Consider the following 21,709-nt stretch of genomic DNA (forward strand, 5'->3'; position numbering starts at 1 on the left):
TCGTTAAAATATAGAAGAATCACTTACAGGAACACTTGCTGGTGATCATAATGTACTGAGTTTAAAAGTCTTTCTAGACAATAAGCTTTACATAAGTGCTTCCGAATCAAAGTGACTTTGAAGTAAAGCTAAGCCATCTCTTGAAGGTTGACATAGCCTTGAGAGTTTAACATCGTTATGGGTGACAAACACAATCGATAGCAGAGAATAACTCTATATCTAATAAATCTATGGTAGCATTTGTTTCAGACAGTATATTGCAAGAGCTCATGAAAAGGAGAGGAAATGAGGTGAAAATTTTATAGTTTTCAAGTTCTTAGTTGTCTCTCTTCGCCTGTCAGCCTTAGAGTGCCAGGGCAACAGCTCAGTTCGAAGCTTTAGCGAAGAATGGATAGAAAACTGCGGGTAACAAAGAAGAAAAGAGTAGTGCTATGACAACATGGATGGGAATTAATATGTAGAATCCAGATTAAGAGTGAGCCTTCGTCCAAAAACGATTATAGAAAGCGGTCGGCGATGATGGTTGAAGAATTGACAGCAGAAGTAGAAAAAATGCATATAACCCGCATTGAAAGTATGAGTTAAGGAAGAATTTGATAAGAAATATCTTCCCACGTGTGCCTCACATGGACCACTGATTCCATTACCCGTTATTTAGTTTTCATTGTTAGTCGTGTTGCTATTGTTCCCTCTGTCGTTTTGGCAAAGTTTGCTCGTCTCACCGCAAACTCAGTCGCGCCGACACCGCGACGTTTGGCGGTAACATGCTTTTCCGCTTGTCAAAGTGTTTACTTTCGCGCTTTTTATTTCCTTTGTGATGCACACGCATACACACAAACCCTCAGACATACACAGAGACGAACTTGTGCAGCCTCAGACACAGACTGTCATGTGTATTGTGGTGAAAATGAAAGGAAAACTGTTGAAAGTCCTCATGCCGATGATTGCCATAACGGCGTGTGAGGCGTTGTCTGCGTATGCATACAAAACAACAACAACAATAACATTGTGACAAACTATAACTACACGCGCAGTAAGAGCTTCGTTTGTCGGTAAAAAAAAGAGGCACAACAAAGAGGTCGGCGCCGTTACGCGTTTTTCTACACAAACGCCAGTCGCTTTTTGCCAGCGCTGACAATGAAACTCATTCGCCATCATTCATGACTTTTTTTAATCCTCTGCATTTTCAATTTTTAACGGTTTTTTCAGCCGCCATTCCAGCTACGTTTTTTTGCTGGTGAAAAAGTTTGCTGAGTATTATGTTTTCGCGTGAAATTATGCTCATGTGTGAGTACTTTACACCATATCCGATGTGGGTATATGAACGAGTTTGAGAGTACCAGGTGTGTTAATAGCGGGGTTTTACATTGAGCTGATTCGATTGGGCCACATTGGTGCTTGGAAAAGTTGAAAATACCACCGAGGCCATGAAATTATACAATCGAGTCTAAATCGCGTTCTTTAAGCACCTGAAATATCAAGTTCTCGGAGAATGCAGTTACTTTTTTATCGATTTAGATTATTTTCAAGCTTTGAAGATGCACTTGTGGGAGAAGCTTTGTGGAACATATTCAGTTTTAGATTCGTAATTACTCAGAGCGATAAGTCTTTTTCACTGTTCCAGCCTTTTCGTGCAACAAAAAGGCCGCATGATCATTTCTATAGAACGCAAGACTTTAAAGACTTCACAAATACCTTCTAGTTAGAAACCAAGTTTCAACTTTCACTCTCTTTGAGCTTGCCTCTGAAGATTTTGATAACATGATTAGTTTTCATAGAGTTAAAACTAATTATACTCCGAAACTTGGCAGAGATCTGGCAGTATCCCAACATGAATCCAAAAAGTCAAAAATGGTTGACTGCCATTTTTATATAACCAGGTTCTATAAAACCACGAGATTCCCAAAAGTGACGCGGGTATTTATTTCCTCTTTTGTCTGATCATGTCCTCATTGTAAAACCCTTTATATTTCGATTATTATGTTAAAGAGTTCGAGTGCAGTTTCTGGGGTAATTTTTTACAAATTAAGTAGCATAAAAAATATATTGCTTTTCAGGCAATTTTATGCTGAAAGGGTTCCAGTACAACTTATTTGCATAAATTGTATTCAAGATTCAAATCAGTGAACAAGGGCTTCTTTGTTATGCTTCACAAGAGGAACAATTGAGATCATTATTAACGTTTATCAGAGCTTTATTCAAAATTCATAAAATGAATTTGGTAGCTTCGGAATAACTTATTGGAAATGAAGGGAATGAGAAGGAGAAAACAATAAACAAGAGCTTCCGAATCAAAGTGAATACGAAATAAAGCTAAAGATCTCTTGAAGGCTGGATATTGTTTTGGGAACTCAGTATCATTTTGGACAAAAAAGACAGTGATGGATAATTCCATGGGTAATTGTTCTATGATGGCAAATGCCCAACTATACCATCGCAGAGGCTTTAAGCTTTTGACGTCTCAAATAGCAACTATTAGGAGTTTCATATAGTCCCAGAAAGTTATAAGTTATAGCGAACCGAAAACATAGCGTTGATAATTGTAACAGAATATACTAATTTTTGTTTGAATCCAACAACAAATTTTTATACATTTTATGATTTTGCGATACGAACAAGTTGGCAGTCCTCTGTATATGTATGTATGTATGGATACGTACTGTTTAATATCTTGCATTAGTCAAGGAGCATTGTTATACCCTATAAATACTAAATAAGAATGCGGACCTAGACATGACCAAATCCTTTTTTTCTAAGAAATATTATTGAATTTTTGATTTATACTCATTTTGGTTTGTCATTTCATATTTTTTGCTTTCGTTCGGTGCATGGGCCCAACTTGAGCTGTCTAGCGATCCCGATTTTCAAAAGAAAATTTTGTTCGGCAAAGAGGCTCACTTTTGTAGCTAAAGGGTGATTTTTTAAGAGCCTGATAACTTTTTTTTAAAAAAAAACGCATAAAATTTGCAAAATCTCATCGGTTCTTTATTTGAAACGTTAGATTGGTTCATGACATTTACTTTTTGAAGATAATTTCATTTAAATGTTGACCGCGGCTGCGTCTTAGGTGGTCCATTCGGAAAGTCCAATTTTGGGCAACTTTTTCGAGCATTTCGGCCGGAATAGCCCGAATTTCTTCGGAAATGTTGTCTTCCAAAGCTGGAATAGTTGCTGGCTTATTTCTGTAGACTTTAGACTTGACGTAGCCCCACAAAAAATAGTCTAAAGGCGTTAAATCGCATGATCTTGGTGGCCAACTTACGGGTCCATTTCTTGAGATGAATTGTTGTCCGAAGTTTTCCCTCAAAATGGCCATAGAATCGCGAGCTGTGTGGCATGTAGCGCCATCTTGTTGAAACCACATGTCAACCAAGTTCAGTTCTTCCATTTTTGGCAACAAAAAGTTTGTTAGCATCGAACGATAGCGATCGCCATTCACCGTAACGTTGCGTCCAACAGCATCTTTGAAAAAATACGGTCCAATGATTCCACCAGCGTACAAACCACACCAAACAGTGCATTTTTCGGGATGCATGGGCAGTTCTTGAACGGCTTCTGGTTGCTCTTCACCCCAAATGCGGCAATTTTGCTTATTTACGTAGCCATTCAACCAGAAATGAGCCTCATCGCTGAACAAAATTTGTCGGACGTAAAGCGCGAAACACATTTCGAACCGAACACTGATTTTGGTAATAAAATTCAATGATTTGCAAGCGTTGCTCGTTAGTAAGTCTATCCATGATGAAATGTCAAAGCATACTGAGCATCTTTCTCTTTGACACCATGTCTAAAATCCCACGTGATCTGTCAAATACTAATGCATGAAAATCCTAACCTCAAAAAAATCACCCGTTATAAAAAGTCATCTCTCGACGAACAAAGACCATACTCGATAAGCCACTCATTACTCCCGCCCTGCTGTATGGTGCAGTAGCAAGGACGATGACAACATCTGATAAGTCGGTGTTGCGATTTTTTTCGAGAAAAAGTTCAGCACAAGATTTATAGTGCTTCGGATATTGACAACCGCGAATACTGCAGTCAGTGGAGCGATGAGCTGTATGAGTTATGCGGCGACATTGACATAGTTCACCGTATGAAAGGACAGCGGCTACGCTGACTTGGTCAAGTTGTCCGAATGGACGAAAACACTCCAGCTCTGAAAGTATTTGACGCAGTACCCGCGGGGAAGCAGAGGAAGAGGAAGACCTCAACTCCTTTCGAAAGACCCGAAGGACCTGGTTATACTTGGACTCTCCAATAGTCACTAAATAGTGAAAAGGAAAAGTGATTGGCAACTTAAAAAACAAAGTTGTCACGTTTGAAGTGATGATAATCCATAATCCATTGTTGAGCCAACGTTATATCACCAAAAAGCTCTATGAACAGAGGAAATCATTGGTTCCTGTTTCTTTAAAACTGAAGCCGGCTGCTATGTTACAGTCAATGGGTAATGCTATAGACGTATGATTAATGACTTATTGGTACCTGAATTGGAGGATGTTGCTGTGAATGGCTTTTGTATCCTACATTGACAGCGCTACATGACATACAGCCATATTGGTGGCTTATAGCCAATAGGTGTTTGGGCTGACCCTCTGATCAAATTTGACCCGGACTGGTCTATTTAAATTGTCCGCACTAAGCGAATCAATAGAAATTTCATTTCTTTTAAAAACCTCTTTTTCATTTGACATTTGAATCTAGTTCCATAACTGAGACCTCTTTTCAAGATAAAAATTGATGACATTTTTGAGCAAATGACTAGCAAATTTAAATTTATTCACAGAGTTAGTGATTGCATATAAAATCTTCTTGCTCAATGTTTATTCTTATTTTACACGTCTTCTTACGAGGACTAAGTGACTCATTTTAGCGAATGCTTTCTACGTACAAATAGTATATTGAGTAGTTGATAGATTCGCTGTCGTGAAATTGTCAGAAGAGTCGTAAGAATTGCGTCGGTTTTACTTTGTCGACTATATTTGTATTATATGTATACACTTGGTTTTCATGGCCATTTTTAGTGTATGCCCTCGACGTTGATACAACTTCTAGGCAACTTTGAAACTTTTTTCTCGTAATCGACATTTCATTGAGTTTGAAACTTCAGATTCTGTAGAACTAACTGTTGGGATTATTTAAAAATACTAAAAAATTGTCAATTACTATGAAGAATATGTGAAAAGCTTCAATTTGGACTAAGAGTCAGGCTATATACTATAGACAATCTCTTTCATATCTCTCAAGGCGAGAGTATTTATGGCATACATTTTGAGGCATAGAATTCATTATCTGCAATATCAGCTTCCACAGCAGAAGTCAGCACCAAAAATCTTGCTATTCCGAGCCGTGATTGCCAACTTGATTTAAGCCTCTCAATTTTATAAGCATCATGCTCAGATTTCATTTCAGCTCAAGTTTTCGGCAATTAAGCGAGTGTAACCTTGTACAGCGAACTTTCAACTCGCAATTTATTCTAACAAATTTTGACTAATTATATTCGCAATTAGCCACTGCCGTCAGTGAGGCTGAGACTTCCGCTTCCAATTTCGAAGCATTGTTAATTTATTATAGCCATGATAGTAATAAGAGCACATAATTCAACGCCTTTACAACTAGTTGTACATATTAATTTATATTTTGCTGACTCAAGTCAAAAGTTTTGCTAACCTAACATATACTTAAGTATATACATACATATTTATGTGTTTGCGTCTGCAATAAAATGCCAACTATAATTATGTGTGAAAACAAACCCCATTACATTAGCAGCCACCAAAGTTAAAATGTTAAAATGCTTTTTTTTTCCACCCAAAACTAAAGAGATAAATTTTAAGTGGGAATATGGGAAGAAATGAAAACATGCGCTTTCTGCTGGCCAAAAATGGTATGCAATGAAATGTACGCCCCCTACAAACAGCGCAAACAGCAGCGGAAAGCGTTTTTTATCGAAATACACAACTGCATTTGTCCATATGTATGTATGTATGTTTGTGTGTGTATGAGCATAATAGCTGCTGTCAGACAAATGAAATGCAGTGAGGGTCACGCGTGTGAATGTGGGAATTGTGTGCGGCGAGGCGAATTGCAGTGCGGGGCGAGTGTGGCTCGGCGCATCTGCCGACTTCCGAGACGAGTGAATTGCAGCTGGCAACTTTTTTTCGTTTCTGTTTTTTGACACCGTTTTGTGAAACAAGCATTTTAAATGTGCGCAAAGCATATGCTTTTTATTTAAAAATATATATGTAAGTATATATTTACTATATATACAATGTACATATGTATATATATATTCATTTATTTATATATATATCTGCTATAAGTAGTTATATTTATATATATATATATATAACCCACATATTATATTCATTTGCCGGTAATATGAGCGCTGCTCGGTTTTTAGCCTGTCAGCAGTACGGCTTTGGCAGTCAGACTGATGCAGCGTCTGCGGTTTATCGCCACAGACTGGGTCAATTGCGTACCACTAAGTCATTGTAATCGTCGCCGCAACAGTCATCAGTCAGTCAGTCACTTAGTCAATCTAAGAACAATTGAAAAGTTGAAAGACTTCTTCGCGCTCATTGAAAGCTTTATTGGCTTTTGCAGTAATTTTACTTTAATTGCCGGGGATTGAGCATTTGTTTGTGTTGTTATTTCATTATTATTATCTGTTTTCTAGTTTTTCTACGCTGTGCACAATTACTTTAGTCTTAGGAGTGTTTTCAGCTTCATGTACACTGGCTTGATACTTTTCCAAATATATTTTATAATGAAAAATATTATTAATCTAAAGTCTTGGTTTCTCTAAAATCATAAATCTTTGAAACTAAATATCTAACTTCCGAGATATCGAAGAGCATTTACAGATTTTTTAGGAGAAGTTTCAAGCTCGAAGCTAGTCAAGGGGTGCTTGACTTCACTAGATGTAGCATGAAACTACTTCCACAACCCGATCACTGCGGAATCACTGGAAACTGCAAAGCCAATGAGCTCGCAAGAAAGGATACTGATACATTTTATCAACATCCCACATTTTCGTGCACTCGGGTGACGGTTCTATGGCCCTCGTGCGAGATCAGTAAGCATTGATCAGCAACAAGGACTTTTGGGGCGTAAAAGATCTATTTAACTACTAGCTTTTAGTCTCAAATTACACATGGCCGCAATGATAGTGTTCATTGGCATTCACGTGGTAAGACTAAAGATTTTAGAACACGCAATTTGTCAAAGTTGTAGGAAGGATGTTATGGTAGCGGCCCTAAGAAATTTCTAACAATAATAATTTCCTTTACTTTAATCCGACTTTGTTGGCTTTTGGACCAGTAGATATACATATTTGAGCCGATATGCCATTTGATCAAATTTGACCCGGACTGATCCATATAAATCTGAATCGATAACTAACTTTTTCCTACATTGATAAAACATATTATTGTGTTAGTCAGAAGTTTGATCTCCATAAGTGTGTTTGGCAGCTGTTTATTTACGGTACGAGAAGTTCGTCTAGCGATTTTTACCATGGAAATTATTAGTGTTATATTTTTTGAAGTTTTTTCCTTAAATTTCTACAAAACTTTTTTTTCATATACCAGAACCTTCAGAACCTTCAGAGTTTTCAGTTTTTCAGCATTTTCTTGTTTCTCTTTTCTTTTCTTTCTTTCTTTCCCTCAAATGAGTTTTATAGGAACTGAAATACTCCTACTGAAAGTAAGGGATCATTCAGAATGAGACACTCGGAGGGCAAGAAATAGAACCAAAAATCTCGAAACTTACTTCAATGACATTTTACCACAAAGCAGCACCACCATTGGGTATAAAAATGATTTCCGCTTGTTTTGTCTTCAAATCACAGCAATTTTTGCTGTTAAAATTTTTCTCCGTTTTTTTGTCTCAACTTTATGCGAACTCTCCTTGCGTGTCCATTGTGCTTAAGTGGCCAAAAATTCACTCGCAATTTCCGCAATGCGAAGTTGGCGCAACGCAACACGAAAAAAACAGTTGCTTATGCATATACACATGTACATATATAAAAAGAAGTAAATACAAGCGAAATGTCAGCTGGTGACCCCAAAAGTCGGGTTAATCAGCGTACGCCAGTCAAAAATTTCAACGCAACAACTTTTATTGTCGCCTCGTGTGGGCACGGCATTGTCTATGCCGTTTCTGTGGTAGTTTTTGTTGTTTTCCAGACTACCCCAATGCCCGCTCTTTCCTACGTAGTGTTTCATATTTGATTTTCTACACCTAATTTGCATAATTCGCAGCGATTTCTGGCATTTTTTTCTCAGTTCTTTCGTGCATTTTATGCTGAACCCTGGGACACACTCTATTTGGGGGAGGCGAAAAGTGGCGCTGTTGCTTGCCTAAATACGCATATTTCCCTGCTGTTTCTGATTCCTCTTATTTATTTTTTATTTAGATCGTGCTTTTTTTGCTCAATTTTGCTGTCAAATTTACGCTGGCGCTGATGAAATTTTTCATGAATGCAAATTCAGTGGAAAATCCCTCCGGCTTGGTGGCCAGCAGTTAAAGCTGGAAACGCGAGTAACTCAAGTCTAAGCACACGGTCACAAATATATATACATACATACAAACGTGTACTAAACAAAAGCACAGCGGAGCACAGAGCGCACACAGCTGGTCAAGTCAACGCAAACAGCCAGCATTTGCCCCAACTCAATTGCACAGCTGTGCGGCCGGCAGTCAGCCGCTTGGCGGTCGCGTAGTTTCGGCAGTTTCACAGTTCACCAGCAAAGTATGTACTGGAGTTGGCAATGGTGCTCTAAAGATTTGCTGAAAGCCCCTGACATCAATTGAGTGTTGGTTGGCGGTGCGTGGGCACCACTCACTCACTCACTCACGCACTCAGTTCATTCATGTGCCGGCCTATAGTAGTAAGATATGTAGTATGAAAAGACATCCTGACTCACTTATGTTGCAGCATATAAATATATATACACATACATATATACACTCTTAAGCAACATATATATACGTGTTTGGTTGCGTGTTTTAGTGCGCCAAACTTTTGTCTGCATACTGATATGATCAGCTCGGATAAGCGCGTTAGCGTCTCAGCTGTATGCATATCAGACTGTAGCGCAGTGAAACCCGTTAATAAATTCAAAAGCCGCTACCCACAAACACGGCAACCTCCCTTTCTTGCAAAACAAATTTCATAAAAAATAGTACGCACACCCACAATATGCAAAGTAGCCGAGGGAAATATGCCCATTTCGAGCATAAAATGTGAAGTCATCGCTTTCGATTAGTTTTGTGAGATTTTTTGTATAATATAATTTGGAAGAGATTCAAAGGCGGGAATATGTTTTGAAGAGTAAGAAATATGCTTTTTATTATTTTAGTAGACAATTTAAGGCAGAAATATAATTTGAGATAGAAGAAATAGTTCATTTTTAATCACTACTTATTCAAAATTTTTACTATGTTGGATAAATCTATCAGTTGTATTTGTCCAACATAGTCCTCCTTTTATTGCTAAGTACAAATGTTTAGTGCACTTTTTGGCTGAGTGATCACAGGAAAAGGTGCGTGTCTTAGCTAAAGGTATACTTTCTGTATAAAATCGGTTATTGGAAGAACTATTGATTGCTCGTGACAACTTTACTAGATGTTTGTCGTACCTTCTCACGAAGAATATGTGGAAGGAAATTACGTTTTCGAAGGAACTGTCAGAAGGTGGTAAATCTTTGCTAATACTATCGGAAAATAACAAATAATACTTTTAGTGAATATTATTCAAGTAGTTTTAAAATGAATTTCAATGATGATCTGCATGGAAATACACCCCAATATTAATATACCTTTACTAAATTATGACTTTTACAAATCTTTATTATATATATATATATATTATATACCTATATATGTAGAAGAAAGTCGTGTTAGTTACATCATTTATAACTCAAGAACGCCTGAACCGATTTGGCTGAAAATTGTGGAGAGGTAGTTCATTGTCCTCGGTGCTCATTTCGCCTGTTTCGAACTTAGCAAATATCTTTTCAACGGTGGATTTCCCTGAGCCCTGATTCAACAATATTTTCCCCCAAAAAGCAAAGATTTATTAACACACGAAATACTTTCTTATTAGCCGGCGGATTCTCAGAGAGACAATACCGCTTTACGAAAAAGAGGTCCACTATTTACGCACTAAGAGAAGTAGTTAACACTGCGAGATAATAACCCTGGATGTGAAAAATGCATTCAACTCCGTAAAGTGGGCAAATTTAATAAAATCTCTATACGAACAAGTAAGGAAGGGTTAAGTTCGGGTGTCACCGAACATTTTATACTCTCGCATGATAAAGAGATCATCGAGATTTCATTATCCGTCATTTACATATTTTTTTATTGTGCTGTAAAATTAATTAGAATTAAATTCTAAGAGATTTACCGATATTTTCGGTGAAAAATTAGGTTAGGTTAGGTTAGGCACTGAGTTTTTCGTGTTTGATATAAGGGACCTTGAAAAGTTATAGGTCCGATCACGAAAATTTTTCCACAAGGGATACCTCAGCTCAAATACCGTATTTGTTTTAATTTTTAGTCCGCTATCATCATTTGTTCCTTTTGTGTATATTATAAAGAGAAGGCATCAGATGGATTTATTCATAGCGTTATATTGGAAGAAGGCGTGGTTGTGAACCGATTTCACCCATATTTCGTACATGTCATCAGGGTGTTAAGGAAACATTATATACCGAATTTCATTGAAATCGGTCGAGTAGTTCCTGAGATATGGTTTTTGATCCATAAGTGGGCGACGGCACGCCCATTTTCAATTTTTTAAAAAAGCCTGGGTGCAGCTCTTTTCTGCCATTTCTTCCGTAAAATTTAGTGTTTCTGACGTTTTTTGTTAGTCGGTAAACGCACTTTTAGTAGTTTTCAACATAACCTTTGTATGGGAGGTGGTCGTTGTAATTAACCGATTTCTTCCATTTTTGAACTGTATATGGAAATTCCTGAGAGAAACGATTCTGTAGAGTTTGGTTGACATAGCTATAGTAGTTTCCGAGATATGTACAAAAAACGTAGAAGGGGCGGGGCCACGCTCACTTTTACAAAAAAAATTACGTCCAAATATGCCCCTCCCTAATGCTATCCTTTGTGCCAAATTTCACTTTAATATCTTTATTTATAGCTTGTTGTGACACTTTATAAGCTTTCGGTTTCCGCCATTTTGTGGGCGTGGCCCATCTTCGAACTTAACCTTTTTTAACCGATTTTGCCCATCTTCGAACTTAACCTTCTTATGGAGCCAAGAAATACATGTACCAAGTTTCATCATGATAGCTCAATTTTTACTCAAGTTACAGCTTGCACGGACGGACGGACGGAGAGACAGACATCAGGATTTCAACTCTCTAGTTTTAGGACTTACAAACAACCGTTATGTGAACAAAACTATAATACTCTCTTTAGCAACTTTGTTGCGAGAGTATAAAAACGCTCTCCTCATTATCTGACAAATATTATAATGAGTTACTTCTGAAATAGGAGATTGTTATTCGACACCGACGATTGCACTGAGAACTACACTGTATCTAGTGGAGTACCGCCAGACTCGGTTTTAGGCCCGCTACTATGGAACCTGATGTACTACGGCTAAGAATACCTCAACCAAAAATTGTGAAAACAATCGCATATGCGGAGACCTCAGGTAGCAGTAGCAAAACACCTGGATGACCGTATCAAATACAGCTACTGCATAAATGGTTTCCGCCGTTGGTATTCTACTTTGAGTCTAGAGCTGCCTTAACAGAAAACAGAAGTCTTGCTCATAATTTCCAGGAAAATTGCAGAAAAAATATTGCTCACCATAGGAGAATGTGAGATTACTTCACATCCACAGTTGTACTATCTTGGTTTAATAGTGGACTCAAGACTCAAATTCAAGGAACACTTGGAAAATACGACATGTAAAGCTAATAAAATGTATAATTTACTCCGAAAACGTATTCTTTCATTGCCCTCGTTTTTCAAGTATAAGGGAAAAGTCAAAAACCACACTTGGAGGTATCCATACAATAGAGGATTCTTAAATGTCTTTTTCTCTCCCATGAAGTAATACTTTGTCCAGAGGTCCAGTAGGAGAGACATTTGACGGGAGTAGGTTAGAGTTAGCGGATTAAAGTCCCGCACACCGGCTTTCGATGCTTCCTCCTACTATAAAAAAATAAATATATAACATAACATTCTCATAGCTGTTTCCATAGCTGTACTCACTTCTATCGAAGACTAATCAATCACACGCATTATACTAATATATACTATATGATTATACAATTTCTTGTATCAATTTCGTCACCAACATGATTTATGTTAACTTCCATAATCTGACGTAAATATCCCAATTACAAATGCAGATTACGATATTGACTTACAATTTGAATAATTGAACGATTGAATTTACATTTCCCCAAGGAAAACAGAGGGAAATATTAAATTTCCAAAAATCCACAGAGAAGCTTAAATATTTAAGCACGGACACACACAAAACAGCAACATGCATTAATATTTGCATACTTTTGTGCGCGCGCTGATCGAATGTCACGCCGCTCGGTCGATATTTGCTGCATTTCGCAGTTGCAATTTGTCAGAGGCTCAATTAAAATTTACTAACGAAATTTGCCAATTCCATTTGGGGAATTTTACAACACACACAAACATACGCACACATAAATATGTATATTCAAACCAGCAAATGTCATGAGATTCCATGTGAAGGGCACAGCGGTAGCTGAACGTGTGCGGCACCCACACAAGAGAAAGTGAATTTCATAGGGTTACCGAACGCGGCAGCGCAAGCGTGACATATGGCTGGCAAAAGAAGCAAGAACAAAAACAAAAAAATTATATTTAATTGTAAATGGGAGCGTTGCCAATAGGATCCTGCCCTACACGTACGACCACACACACACACCCACTAAAACATGCTCATGCATAGATAACTATCTGGCGGCAATGTTCGACAGGCGGATGCCACAGTGAGTCAACAATTAAATATTCAACGCACACAAACACAGGCATATGTATATGCAAGTGCGAACGTGTGTGTGTGTGTTAAAGTGTTGTTGTACATCTGTTCAATTGCACTTACTGCGCGTATGAATATTTGTAGGTAAACAGAAAAGTGTACATTTTGTTTGTGCGACTACTTGTGAGTAAATACGCCCGCATGCGAACGCCAATATGTGCATGAGTATGTGTGTATGAGAGTAAACAGCGGCACATGCTGTTGCAGTGGCCTTTAGGAAATTGATACAGACACCAAGAGATTGGTTGAAGAATATATGGAAATTTATGAAATCGGATAACTCAAAGAATGACCAGGATCGTTTTATAATCCCTAAAGATTAAACCTCACCTAAAAAATCACTCGCTCCAAACCAATTTTAGACCCAAATGCTCTGAAGCAAAGTTGTTCTTAATGATCCGAAACACATTTTTGGTTCCCTGTAATTCAACTCGCTCTAATATGCACATATAAAATGTATTTTAGATTTCAGCTAGTCAATCAACAAAATTATGACCTGCTCTGTGGACTTAGGTTGCTAAGATTATATTGGCCTCTCACACAATTTAAAAATATGCACCCTTTCGTAACTTTTACTCTAAAAGAAAACATTTAGATGAGCATCAACAAAGAAATCGCCTAAAAAATTCTGGATAATGAAAATTTACATCAGTATTTATCACCTTTATCCATCAAAATATGGCCTAATATTTAGTAAAGTTCAACTTTTTTATATAAAAATAAATCGTTAAATAAAATAGTCGCACCTTCAACAGAAATTTGCAGAATGTCTAAAGCAATGCACCACAAAGCATCTCTTGTGCTCTTGTTCCGCATTGGCAAGACTAAGCTGTAAGCATCTGTTGAGACACACCAGAGAAGGTATCGATATTAAGGCCGCAGAGTATGTTAAAATACGCGTTGACTGATCTTTCATGACTTAATGACTCCTCAAAGACCTTGTAACGGAACCCCACCTGGTATCGCAAGGAACCAAAACTAGTCCATGCGTGGCTTATTGGCTTACTAGATTAACTTAACCTAACCATAAATATTAATTAATAATATAAACTTTAAGAATTTTTCAAAATATTGAAGATGTCATTAGAATTATTTGTGTAATTTTTACGGACAGGACAATTGCGAAAATCAGAGTCATGTTTTTTTACACTTACTCATCAAAAGTTAACTAGTAAGGCGTTTAATATTACGAAGTCTCAACTCAAGACATTATATTTAACTTACGATTTATTTATCTCAAAGTCAGTGTATTCAAATTTTCCCTACAGGGTCAGAGAAATGTATGTATATACAAAAAAAAGTTCATTGCAAATTGAGTATAGTTAATTTTTTTCAAACAAGTACCGTGAAAATATTATATTTAAAACTTTGTCAACTTCGCTGTGCGCATTTAAGTATTAAAAAACCGTGAGTCTGTATGTACAGTGAACTCGTCCAAATTTATAGTGATTTACTGCATGAAAGATATTTTTGATCACACATACAGCTGAATGGATTCAGCAACAGTGTATTTTTATAAAGAAAAACTCACAATAAAGAAAAATTTTGGAACAAAGAATATTTGCTAATTAAAACTTCAAAGGTAAGAGGCAAAGTTTGCAGGCCAACTAATGGTTAAATTACTGATTAGTTACCTGACAGCATTACCAATAATGGCTGTTATAGTTTTTGTTTTAAGTTTTTTAAGTGTTTTAAAGTTAGTTTGACAAATCTAAGGGAAAATCTTGTGTACGTATTCAACCCTTTCTAACGCAAAGAGACTGACAAACCATTAAATAGAAATTACAGACGTTATAGTCTGAAAAAGCTTTGAATATCGGTAACCTATGATATGGTTACTGAAACAAGAACTTTTGGAATCGATAGACTTTTGCAATTTTTATTGAAAAAATCTTGTGTTCAGTTATCATAATTTCTTCTTCTTCTTTCTTGCTTATGCTTTTTTGACCTCAAACAGGACATCTCCGTAAAGGAATTTTACAGCAATGTCCAGAAATATTATATTATATTTGGGTATTCTCATTGACACATCTATTTAATGTCCATTTGGAAATTTACCTGTAATTATCATTTGAAAGCACCGCCTTTATCACTTACAAATTACTCGATAATTCTACTTGGTCAAATTTTTTTGGTATTTAAGGAGAAACAAGTAAATTTTGCAACAAAATATTATCCCTGTTGTGAAAAAGTGCTTGGAATACTTTCTAACTCGATTTTGATTAAGACAAACGCGAACTTTTAATGAAAAGGAAATATACTGCTAGTGAATGGGTACTGGAAAACAACATAAGATTCAAAAATAAATGTTGAACATAGAACTTTAAGAGGGGATTCATTCTGAAAAATGATAAATGCTATTGAATCCGTAGCTGATCTCCAGGTGGACCTCCGAAAAAACATCTCCAGTCTGGTTGTGTAGAATTTTAAGACGCGATTCATTCTGAAAAATCCTGTATTCTATAGACCCCATAGCTGATCTCCAAGAAGACCTCCGAAAATCGATTTTTGACAGTGACAACGTTTTTCTGCTTAAAATTATCCCAGATCAGAAAATAAAAAAAAAATTATTAATGGAACAGTTGTGTACAGGTAACGATCGGACGACAAGACTTTCCAAAAAAATTGACGTAAAAAAATTTAATTCGATAAAGTTAAAAAAATCATACAAATGCACTCAAATCTCTAAAACTTTTGCCGAAGCAATTTCATATTTTGGAAAATTTTAACAAATATATGTATATTCGATCTACTATATACTGAAAGACATTGTTTTTGGCAATTCGCAAGTGAATATAACCTCATAGTTTAGGTTAATCGGGTAGGTCAATAAGCCACGCATAGACTAGTTTTGATCCTATGCGATAAAAGATGGAGTTCGGTTGCTAGTTTAACGCCTTAAGTTTCACATTATTAATTTTTCAATGGAATTGGCAAAAATTACAAAAAATCGTTGCCTACATTTAGGAGCTGCTAAAGTAATTTATCAAAGTCGCACACCCAAAGGCGAGAAGTGTTGTAAATTAACAGGGTTTTTGATTGTAGTTAACTATAAAAATAAATTTTGTTGAGAATACCTTCTATCAATTTTTAAATTCCTTCATTTAAAAAAATATGTTGCTATTTTTTGTCACTTCAACACACTGTGCACCAGCGCGCACGCTTCATTGCGGCCAAAAAACGCGACATATGTGAGTATTGAATTGAAATCGCTGGCTGCGGCACAAGCGGCAACACTCATTGCCATATGCGCCGCCGTTGGACCACTTAAGGCCCCATGAGATGCCAAACGCGGCGCACGCGGACACAGCGCGCCAAATCGAAGCGCATTGGGGCGTGTACCAGAAGCCCACATGGCGAATGCGAATAAAGGGCAATGCATACTGCAAATTTATGCGGACTCATGTAGGACTTTATGTATGTTTGTGTGTGTGTGCCTTGAATATTTAAACACAAAATCGCATAAAAACTTCCAATCAAAAATCAAAGGCAAAAAAGTTATAAAATTAAAATTGCGAAAAATGCGCGTATAAAGTGAGTCAAAGTAATTGCAGAGTACACATGCACACACACACTCACATGCATGTATGTAGACTCACATGCGAATTGGCGCTGGCTGACGAGTGGAGCAAGCGTTGAACCAGAAATGGCGCGGCTGCTCGTGCGCTGTTGATACATTTCGAAATTGGAATTCGGATTGAAAGTGAAATTTCAAATCAGCGCGCAAATAAAGAACAAACAAATAAGGAAAAATGAAAATAAAATAAAGAAAACAACAACGGCATAACAACAACGGCGCACAATTGAGTAACGCGCTGGCGACGCATGGCCTGCAGATGGTTGCACACATGTGACCATAGCAAGCAGCCGACATCACACATATCTATTTCGGGTCGCATATATGTATGTATGTATGTATGCTTGCATGTGTGCTTGTGTAGCGCAAATGATTTGTGGGTGTGGATGCCGAATTCAAAGGCAGTGCCCAACTATGGTTTATCTGACTTCAACGTATATGGACACGAGAGCTCGCGCGCCGTCCAACAACATATCTACAAACATGTATGGTATATGTACGTATGTATGCATGTTTGTTTGCATGCAAGTTTTTACTACTAAATATCTATGTTGTATATGTGTGTGTGTGTCTGTGTTTTATGAGGTAAACAAACGTGACTTGTAGTCGGTGGTGTTACTGACCTCAGTTGATGCGCCGTTGCAGGTTCAACGATTGCCAAATAAACTAGCTGCTGCTGCTGTTTCTTGTTGTTGTTGTTTTTGCTATTGTTGCCTACTATCTGCTATCCGCGTGTGTGTTTGCTCGAGTGTGCAATTGTATGCGTGCGGTAGGTCGGTCACACGGTGCTAATGCTTGTTGTTGGTGTTGTTGTTGCTTCGTTGGCTGCACTCGCACTGTTGAATTTGTTGGGTGAATTGAAAAATTGCTGAGTTGATGGATTGCCGGTTGTGTGTATTGTTGTTGTTGTTGTTATTATTTTTTTCGGGCGTTTTTCCGTTTAGCTATAATTTTTTCGGTTTTTCTTTTGTTGTTTTCACCGTTGAGTTTGCGTTTTCTTTTTTTTTATTTATTTTGTTTGTGTTTCAATTGTTTTATTGTTGTTGTGCGGTATTGTTGACTTGACACGCTGCTGATTGCTTGTCAGCAGCTAAGCTTTGCAATGCCACTGACGCTTTTGTAAAATAATTTTTGGAAATACTTTAGACACTCTTTTCTTCTTCTTTTAAAATAAAATATATTTTTGTGTGTGCTATTTCTACAAAAAAAATCATATATTAATATTTTTTTTTTATTTTCATAATTTTTTATAAATTGTTTTTTTTTTACTTAATACTATTTTTTTCTTAAACTTTGTTTTTAATTTTTTTGTTAGAGTTTATATTATATTAAAATTAATTTAAATAAAATTTATTTTTATTTTTTTATTTTATACATTTTTATTAATTATATTGAATCTTGCCACTGCTTATTTAAAAAAATATCATAGTTTTATATGTGCTATTTATTCAATAAAATTATATATTAGTATTTTTTATTTTTTTCATAATTTTTTTATGACAATTTTTATTTAATATTTTTTTTTACACTTTTTATTAATTTGTTTTGTTAGTAGTAATATATGTATACTATTTTTTTTAAATAAATTTATTTTTTTGAGTTTTTATTTTTTAAATTAAATTTAAATTTTTAATTTTTTATATAAAAAAAAATATTAAAAAATTAAATTACTTAAAGTAATGTTGGTCCAATGCTTGGATCACCACAAATTTTGCCCTAATTTTTTTTCGGTGAAAATAAATTTTAATATTTTTTAATTGTTTTATGCATCTTTAGTCATTTTTATTAAAAAAGAATTTTTGCGTAAAAATAATAAAAAAAAATATTTAAATCGTTTATCACAAAATATGTAGCTCCTCGTATTTTGAGCATTAATTTTTTTAAGGTTTATTTTTTTAGTAAATTTACTTTTTCATATATTTTTTTATATTTTTACAAGTATATATTATAGTTTTTTCTTATATTATTTGTATTTGTTTTTTTTTATTTATATTTGTTTTCAATATTTTTTTATTAAAAATATTTTTTAATTTTGCTTTTGTTTTAACCACTCTTATTTGTATTGTTGTGTGTTTTTGCTAGATGATTATTTTTATAGTGTTTTTCTGTTTTTTTAATTGTTTCCACATTATTTATTCAAAATAAAAATATTGTTTTTGTTGTTGTTGTTGCACTATAAAAGCATATTTTCATTATTTTTAACGAATTTTTTAAATATTTTTTCCTTTAATTTTATTTATATTATTATTTTTATATACTTTTCTCTTTTTTTTTTAATAATTTTTCTTGTTAATATTAGTTATAATATTTTTTATGAAATTTTTTTTAATTTTTTTATGAAGAATATTTTTTAAAGTCACTCATGAGCTTAATTATTTTTTTTATTTATTTATTTTTTTTTTAATTATTGTCAAAATTGGTTTTGAATCATTTTTTTTGTTAATATTTATTATAATATTTTTTTTTTTATTTTTCCAATTTTTTTTTGAAAATTTTTTGAAAATATTTTGTTTCGAATAATTATTTTTAATATATATATATTTAATATTTCATACGCCTTTTGTTTATTTTTTAACTAATAATTTTTTAAATAATTTTTTTTTTAAATGTTTATTATATTATTTTTATAATTTATTTTTAAGTTTGTTTAGTATTTTTAAAGGCATTCATACCTTTTCCTTTAATTTTTTTATGAATAATATTTTTTAAAGGCACTATTGCTTTTTTCATTTATTTTTTTAACTAATAATTTTTATTAAGGTTTATTATAATATTTTTATATATTTTTTTTAGTATTTTCATGCTTTTTTTAAATGGTTCTTATGAATAATATTTTTAAATGGCACTTTTACGCTTTTTATTTACTTTTTTCAATGCTACAGATATTTATATTACATAATTTTGTACATAATGCAATTTTTGCAATTATTTATTTTTATTTAAAATTTTTTAATAAATTTCCTGATAATTTATATACACTTAACCTTTACAAACAATTTTTAATATTTTTATTAAAATTTTCCAACCCACTAATTCACCATTTTTCCTCACCTCTATCTCCGCTTTCAACATTTTTCACTCATTTTCGAACGCTGTCAACACTTTTGCCGCATATTTTAGCACAAGATTTTTTCTAACGCACTTATTTGTTGTTGTTTTCACTATTTCACTACCAAAACACGCTTGATTCCGCCTTTAACACACTTCATTAGTTCGTTTATTTTGTCGTGCTGCGTTAATAAATCGGCTCGCTGTTAGTATTTCGTATTTTCACTTTGTTAGTTTTAGTTCTGTTGTTGTTGTTTTACACCTTTGAAGACCTGTAGCCGTCTAGCTGCTGTTACTACGCACATATGCTAACTGTAAGGAAACAAAACAAAACAGAAGATGAAAATATAAATAACACACATTTCTAGACAGACAAAAATATTTCACATTTCTCCGGCAGAAGCGTAGAAAACCGGTAACCGATAAGTAAATGCGTTTAATATAGAAATTTGTGTTACTAATTTAAGCGTGGAATTTGTGTTGCGGCGGCAGCTAATTGCCTAAAGCACGCATTTTTACAGTTCATTATAGATTTTGATGGTTTTTTCCACATTTTACACAGAGACACACAATATTTTTCAATAATATATTATTAGTACATATGTACATATATAGATATATATATACAAAAATGGATTTATAACTATATATATATATAAAAATATATTTTCCTAAATCATTAACATTTACTTTAACACTTTTATTTTTTTTTTTTTGTTGTGCCACAAATTTAGTATCTTTAAGATCGCTCAAACGCTCGCGCCGCACCAACCGTTTACAACTCAACTAAGCAACTGACGATCACCACGATCGCCACGATCATCGGCAAATCACAAACTCTTGGCTCTGCGCAATGAAAACAACTGTGCTGTCTCGAGTCAGCATTGCGCTCACGTTCGTCGTAATTGTTTGACTGACTCTGGAAATGTTTATTTTTTCATTCATGCTCATAAACTCAGGCTCGACTTGTCTAAATGCGTTCGCCGGTTTTCTTTTACTTTTATCGTTTTTATTTTATCTATTTTTGAGCTCCTTTTGTAGGCGTCAATGTACAAATGCAAAGTAGAGTGGAAAATCCAACAAGATCTGTGCAAGCCACCCCCGCTTCAATATAAGCCAGCCTGTGACTGATTGAACGCCGGAGCGCAGGACAGGAAGTGAGAGAGTGATCGAGAGCAGCTCATTAAGTGTTTTGTATATTCCCGGAATCAGATGTCACAGCATGCACAAGCAAAACTATGAGTTAAGTAGTTACAAACACAGGATACAAAATGTGAGATTTTCAACAGATTTAAGCCGATGGAATGCGGATCAATAAATCAAGCGGGAAGGTAATGTTTATCTATTTATTAGTAATATGATGTAATGTGACAATTTTTTGACTTTCTCTGGATTTATTGAGGCTTATATGTATGTGAGTTGTAGGCGAATTATACAAGAATGCTTTACTATTTCCTATAAAGGGATGGGTAGAACACAGAAATCAAATCCCTAGTCATATGGTGTGAAGTATGCTTAAAAATCAATTCGGTGTGTATTAAAGATTTTTGAGAGTTTCTGTGGAAACAACTGCCTAACAAAATGTCCCAGAATACTATTTCAGAACCATTTTTATAGCAGCAATATATTATAGTAATTTTATCAAAATTCAGTTAAAATACCGTAGTTTCCAATAGGGATGATGAAGATCGCAATTTATCGACTCTAAGCACTTCTAAAGAGTTGAGGCTGCGTCAAACCACAACCTGGGGAATTTGGAAAAATAATTTGAGCTTGCATCCTTATAAAAAATGTTCTCACTCAAGAACTGAAGCCGTTGGACTACCGTAAACGTCCAGCATTTGCTGAGTTTGCATTGGAAAAACTTGAAAAAGATAACGATTATTGTGGGAAAATTATATTCTCCGATGAAACTCACTTTCATCTCAATGGTGTGCTAAATAAACCAAACTTTCGATTCTGGTGCGAAGAAAATGCATACATTATTCATGAACAACTATTACATTTACCTAAACTGACAGTTT

General features: G+C 35.0%; 1 protein-coding gene across 2 annotated transcripts in view; it reads right to left on the reverse strand.

Annotated features, from left to right (window-relative positions):
- The window catches only part of LOC105234257 (apoptosis-stimulating of p53 protein 1), a 127,092-nt gene that overhangs the window by 95,747 nt on the left and 9,636 nt on the right, over positions 1 to 21,709 (reverse strand). The window contains exons 2-3 of one of the 2 annotated variants that reach the window (XM_049453815.1): positions 19,689 to 19,997; positions 17,261 to 17,751 (exon numbers count right to left, since the gene is read on the reverse strand). The gene's annotated coding sequence lies outside the window, so the exon portion shown is untranslated. Of the gene's footprint in view, positions 1 to 17,260; positions 17,836 to 19,688; positions 19,998 to 21,709 lie in introns of both variants that reach the window. The other variant, XM_049453814.1, reaches the window with a different exon arrangement.

The sequence above is a fragment of the Bactrocera dorsalis genome, chromosome 3 (assembly GCF_023373825.1).
Source record: "Bactrocera dorsalis isolate Fly_Bdor chromosome 3, ASM2337382v1, whole genome shotgun sequence".
NCBI lineage: Eukaryota > Metazoa > Arthropoda > Insecta > Diptera > Tephritidae > Bactrocera > Bactrocera dorsalis.